Genomic DNA, 5,884 nt, shown 5'->3' with positions numbered 1-5,884 from the left:
ATGAGTAACATCAATTGTGCGATCATGTCCTGGAATGTCCGGGGACTGAACTCAGCGGCAAGGCGGGAAATAGTTAGAGAGGTAGGAGCGGCACAGTGACTCGCCATCCTCTGCCTCCAGGAAACAAAAATAGAAACATGGTCTCAAACCATGGTTAGGGACATTGGCGGCAGCCACTTCAAAGATTGCATAGTACTACCGGCGATTGGCTCCAGGGGCGGAGTTGCAATCTTCTGGAACCGTGATCTCGTGTCCGTCTACTCCCAGGCAGTTGGCCAATTCTCCATCACAGCCACTGTCACTCTAGTTAGCTCGGCAACTAGTTTCGTCCTCACATCAGTATACGGCCCCTCCGACGGCACCAACAGAGACGCCTTCTTCGCTGAATTAGCTAGCACGGCACCTCCTGTAGGCACTCCATGGCTAGTTAACGGAGACTTCAATGTCATCTACGAGGCGAGAGACAAGAACAACCTCAACTTAAATAGGAGGTTGATGAGTAGATTTAGATCAGTTTTAGACTCGGCGGCGCTCAAAGAAATCAAATGTAAAAATAGGAGGTTCACCTGGAGTAACGAACGGGAATCGCCCACGTTAGTCAGCATCGACAAATTCTTCGCTAACCTAGAATGGGAAGCCCTTTCCCCTCCTTCATGCTCGTCGCCGCATCCACAACCTGCTCGGACCACTGCCCCCTCATCCTTGCCAGTGCCACCGCCCCTCCGCGATGAGCAAGATTCCGTTTTGAAAGCTTCTGGGTCAGTTTTCCTCACTTCAGAGAAATGGTACAGCGGGCATAGCAACACCCCGCCACGCAAACCTGCGCCTTCAGCAGGATCAAGACAAGACTCGAGCGGGTGGCCAAAGACCTGAAGATTTGGAGCGGTACTTTATTCAGTGACGCGAAGATGCAGTTCCACATTGCTTCAGAATTAATCCTGAGATTCGATGTGGCCATGGAAAAGCGCCAACTATCCCTAGCCGAGTTCAACCTGAGAAAGCTTCTGAAACAAAGGATTACCGGTCTTGCGGCCGTCGAGCATGCGCGTCGTCGCCAAGCTTCTCGGATAACATGGCTCAAGGCCGGAGATGCAACCAATACTTTCTTCACTGCAAAGGCCTGCTCGAGGAGGAGAAAAAATTTCATTCACTCTCTGCGATCTGAAGATCATGTGGCGATCGAGCATGACGAGAAGGCTGCCGCCATTTATGAGCATTTCAAGAAAATCATGGGAGCTGCTGAACCCAGGAAATGCACCATTAACTGGGAAGCTCTAAACCTGCCAACAATTCAAGCTGATGGACTTGATGCTCCTTTCACTGAAGCGGAAGTTTGGAGAGCGATCATTGAATCCCCGACAGAAAAGGCCCCGGGGCCTGACGGTTTCAGCGGACAATTTTTCAGAAGCTGCTGGGACATCATAAAAGATGAGGTGATGGCAGTATTCAACCAGTTCCAGAGCCTATCCAGGGCAAACTTCGACAAAATCAACTCTGCTTTTGTGGCGTTGCTGCCTAAGAAAGATGGAGCCGAATCCATGGGTGATTTTCGGCCGATTAGCCTCATCAACTCAATTGCAAAGCTCATCACCAAAGTGCTCTCGATAAGATTGGCAGAGAAAATCTCACCGATCATTTCGCTAGCTCAGAGCGCTTTTCTCAAGTCAAGATGCCTGCAAGATAACTACCTTTATGTCAGGAACTCAGTTCGATCATTGCACAGAAGAAAGGAGCCTGCCTTGCTGATTAAACTGGACATTGCTCGAGCTTTTGACTCGGTCTCCTGGGAGTTTATGTTTGAACTGCTTCAGCAGCTTGGTTTTAGCAGCCGCTGGAGGGACTGGATTGCCATGCTGCTCAAATCATACTCATCAGCCTTCCTGTTAAACGGCGACCCTGGCGTCCCTCTCATCCACCGCCGTGGGCTGCGGCAAGGAGACCCGTTGTCCCCGCTGTTGTTTATCCTTGCCATTGACATCCTCCACCGGCTCATAACAAAAGCTGCTGACGACGGCATTCTTGCCCCGCTACCTGGAAGAGAACTGAAACTGCGCACCAACATGTACGCTGATGATGCTGTCATCTTCGCAAACCCAGTTCGGGAAGAGCTCGACAAACTATTTCAGATCATCACCAGCTTTGGAGAAGCCTCAGGCCTTCACCTCAACATCAGCAAGTGCACCATCACGCCCATTCGCTGTGACCACCTTAACCTTCAGGAAGTTCTGCATGCGTTTGGCGGACAGATTGTTGCCTTCCCAATACGTTACTTGGGATTACCAATAAGCCTCGGACGTGCCAAAATCGTTCACTTTCAGTTCATCCTGGACCGCATCCGAGCTTGTCTCGCTGGCTGGAAGCATAAACTGATGAATATCGCAGGGAGAAGAGTGCTTGTTCGGAGCGTTCTCTCGGCGATCCCAACCTTTGCGCTCTCTGTTCTTCGGCCACCAAAGCTTCTATTCAGAGAGATTGATAAAGACCACAGAAAATTTCTTTGGACTCGAGAAGAAGAGCTTACTGGTGGCAAATGCAAGGTTGCCTGGAAGCAAGTTTGTACGCCGACGGAATACGGAGGCCTTGGCATCCACGACCTACAGAATTTCTCTCGCGCTTTGCGACTCAGATGGTTGTGGCTGTCATGGCAAACTGATGGCAGACCTTGGAAGGGCTCGGACCTACCCTGCGACAAGGATGACAAAGCCTTGTTCGACCATGCAACCTTTGTAACTCTTGGAAACGACAGAACAGCTAACTTCTGGCAATCCCCATGGATCACCTCTCCAAGCCTTGCCACTCTGTTTCCAGGACTGTTCAAGCGATCACGGGGCAAAAACAGATGCGTTGCTGATGCACTTGAGAATGACAAATGGGTGCTGGACTTGAAGATACGACCCAACGAGAACCCGATTCACAGCTTCATCATCCTATGGAGAGCACTGCGGGCCGAAGCAATATCGCTGCAACCTCAAGTGGATGATAAAATCTCCTGGCATCTTCACAGCGCGGGCGTGTACAGTGCAAAATCTGCTTACAAAGAGCAATTCAGCAGCTTACAGAAGACAGACGACAAACACCTGATATGGAAAACATGGGCACCTGGGAACTTAAAAGTCTTCTTCTGGCTCTTGCTCAAAAACCGTCTTTGGTGCAACGATCGACTCCAACGCAGAGGATGGGAGAATGGTTACTTCTGCGCTCTTTGCACAAGAAGCCTTGAGACGTCAGTACATCTCTTCTGGGAGTGCCCGGTCAGTAAGGAAATATGGCGAAGGATCTCGGCCTGGCATGAATGTGACAGACTACGGCGCCTTACCGCCCCCTCAAATCACAACACCTCCTCCATTTGCATCATGCGCAGCCTCATTCAACAATCAAGACCAAGACTCAGAGAAAAGCTCAAGACAATGATCTTCCTCGTCACATGGCACATTTGGAAGGAGAGAAACAACAGAATTTTCAGACACGAGCCAAGCCAAATTTGCTCTGTGATCGCAGCAATAAGAAGAGATGCAGAGAGTTGGAAACTAGCAGGGGCCAAATGCCTGGCAACGCCATTAGGAGATCCAGGCTAGACAGTAGGATACCCCTCCTCAGCCCTGGTGTTCAAGGTCTTCGAAACCAACTTCTTGTAACCACCCATGATCACTTGATCATGAACATGTTTTCCCGCTTTCTACTTGCTTAATATATGAATGCCGGTGGCTCACCGGTTCTTTCAAAAAAAATATGATGTACATCTAAAGTCTGAATTGTTCTGCTTTAAAGATATCCATGAACATTCAGTAGGCATTTTATTTCCATTGCCCACGGCCAATTGCCAATCATGAACCTTAAGAAACGGGATCAAGGAAGGAGTCAATATTGAACGTCAAAATCGAAAGTTGAAACATTATGGTGCATACATGTAACTCTGGGGACCTCTATACCTCTCCCTAGTGCACTATAGCGTCACATGAAGCCGCCCAGCAGCCAACAAACCAGATTGATCTGTCAGAAGTAGATTTCAGACGAATCAGCATCACCTGTAAATCAAACAGGGGTTTCTTCCACACAGTGTATATGTCACAGCACAGCACCGCAACAGTACACACTCCCCAATGTTAGTAGCAGAATCCCGTGCATTCATATTTTGCGGAGGCGGCGAGGTGCTCGTCCACAGCTAGCCATTGATGGCATCCAGTGCATGGCTGCGTCCACGGCCAGTCGTTCTGACGACCACGCGACAACAACATCCTTTTCTCCTTCCCTGACTTCTCTTGGGCACCATCATCGGTGGACGGTGAGAAGGACCAACACATTCACGGCCTAGCAGCAGAACTTGAGGTCATCGCCGAAAGCGCTTGCAGGGAACCGGCAGAGCATGCATATCATAGACATGGGAACACAAAATAAGCTCCTACATTCAGCAATATAAAGCTAGCATAGTTGGCACCCCAAAATGAAGAATCATTTTGCATCCTGGAAAGGATAATATCAGCAAGTGTTGTGTAGGTCAAATTACCAACCAACAAAATAATGATATGCATCATGTGACAGTAGCATCGTTTAAGGGAAAATGCTCTACCAGAAGATTGAGAGCATACATGCTGATGACCACATCGCTTCGACAGGTATCCATTGGAATCTCAGGTGCATCGTACAATGTTGTATTATCGAGTAACACCATGTGGTCAGCTGTAAGCTTGCTGATGAAAACAACCTGGGAGTTTTGAAGTGCTGCTGTAGATTCCTCACACAAGGTCATACCCAGTTAGCAGTTACTTCTATGGAACCCAGTTTGATGTTACCAAAAGGATCAAAGTAATTCAAGACATGTGAACTAAACCAAGAGGCGGCAGGGAAGAACATGTATGTACCTAAGGAGGATCGTCAAGATTAGGTCGGACGAAGGGTGTCCTCACACAATACATGTTTGGCGAGACACCGGCATCCTCATACATCTCTCTTGTTTAAGTTTTCTCTCCTTGTTTGTTGGTTTCTTTGCTAAAACAATATGACAGCAAGTCATCAGGCAGAAATAAAATCACCATTGGTATTAATAAAGAGATTTCGAGAAAGTAAAAATACGTCAAATAGGAGAAGCTTACATGCCATCTTGAAATTCCTAGAAACCGAGTGACATCCGATGCATGACCAACATACACCGGAAAGAATACAAACCTGCATGTTCTGTACACTCTCCTGAGTTGAATCCTGAATTAAGTATGACAATGGGACAACTCAAGATATATCAACCCTCAAATCCATTACCCTGATCTGACGGCAGCGACGGTCGTAGGCGGTGGGATTCAACCTAGCAGAGGATGTGTGCAGTCTTGGAGCAGGCAGAGGATGCGCGGCTCCTCGAGGAGGACCCGTTCCGGACGTGGGGATGTGGATCCAGGCGACGGAGATCCTCCAGAGGCGGAGCCTGGCAGGGGTCGGGCGCTCGGGGACCAAGATGGGAGGCGGGTAGGCGGTGGCGGCGCGGGGCGGGCAGGAGGCGGGCGGCGGCGCGCGGTGAGCGGGCAGGAGGCGGCCGCGGCGGCGGGCGGGTTGAGGTCGGCGGCGGAGGCAAGTGGTGCGGCGGCGGGGGGATTTGGCTCGGCCTGGGCACAATCAGGGTTGAGCCGAGGAGGCAGATGTCTCCATGTATATTTTCCAGCGAATCGTTTTTCGGTCGCTGATTAATGATGGGGTGCGGGTTGAAAACCAAAAGGCACAGGGACCTTTGTGTAAAAACGCCACGACAGTGAACCATAAGATTCACTCCGTGCTTTATTATTATATATTATTATTATTATTATTATTATTATTATTATTATTAGGGAGAGATTATTATATTACTAGCAAAAAGGTCCGTGCGTTGCACTGGATATAAAATTAATAAATGCTTAAACAA

The 5,884-nt window shown here is 49.0% G+C and overlaps 1 long non-coding RNA gene across 4 annotated transcripts; it reads right to left on the bottom strand.

Annotated features, from left to right (window-relative positions):
• On the bottom strand, nucleotides 1-5,568 carry LOC123059757 (uncharacterized). 4 transcript variants are annotated; one of them, XR_006427549.1, is made up of 4 exons: nucleotides 4,860-5,568; nucleotides 4,568-4,722; nucleotides 567-4,461; nucleotides 1-449 (listed from the first exon to the last, which is right to left on the bottom strand). It is a non-coding gene; the product is annotated as an uncharacterized lncRNA (long non-coding RNA). The 4 variants fall into 4 exon arrangements; XR_006427547.1 differs by having other exon boundaries at nucleotides 4,587-5,568; XR_006427546.1 differs by having other exon boundaries at nucleotides 567-4,722.
• Between the last annotated feature and the right edge of the window lie 316 nt (nucleotides 5,569-5,884).

Source organism: Triticum aestivum, chromosome 3A, assembly GCF_018294505.1.
Source record: "Triticum aestivum cultivar Chinese Spring chromosome 3A, IWGSC CS RefSeq v2.1, whole genome shotgun sequence".
Taxonomy (NCBI): Eukaryota; Viridiplantae; Streptophyta; class Magnoliopsida; order Poales; family Poaceae; genus Triticum; species Triticum aestivum.
Note: the sequence above shows the minus strand (reverse complement) of the source record. Positions and strands in the feature narration are given on the sequence as shown.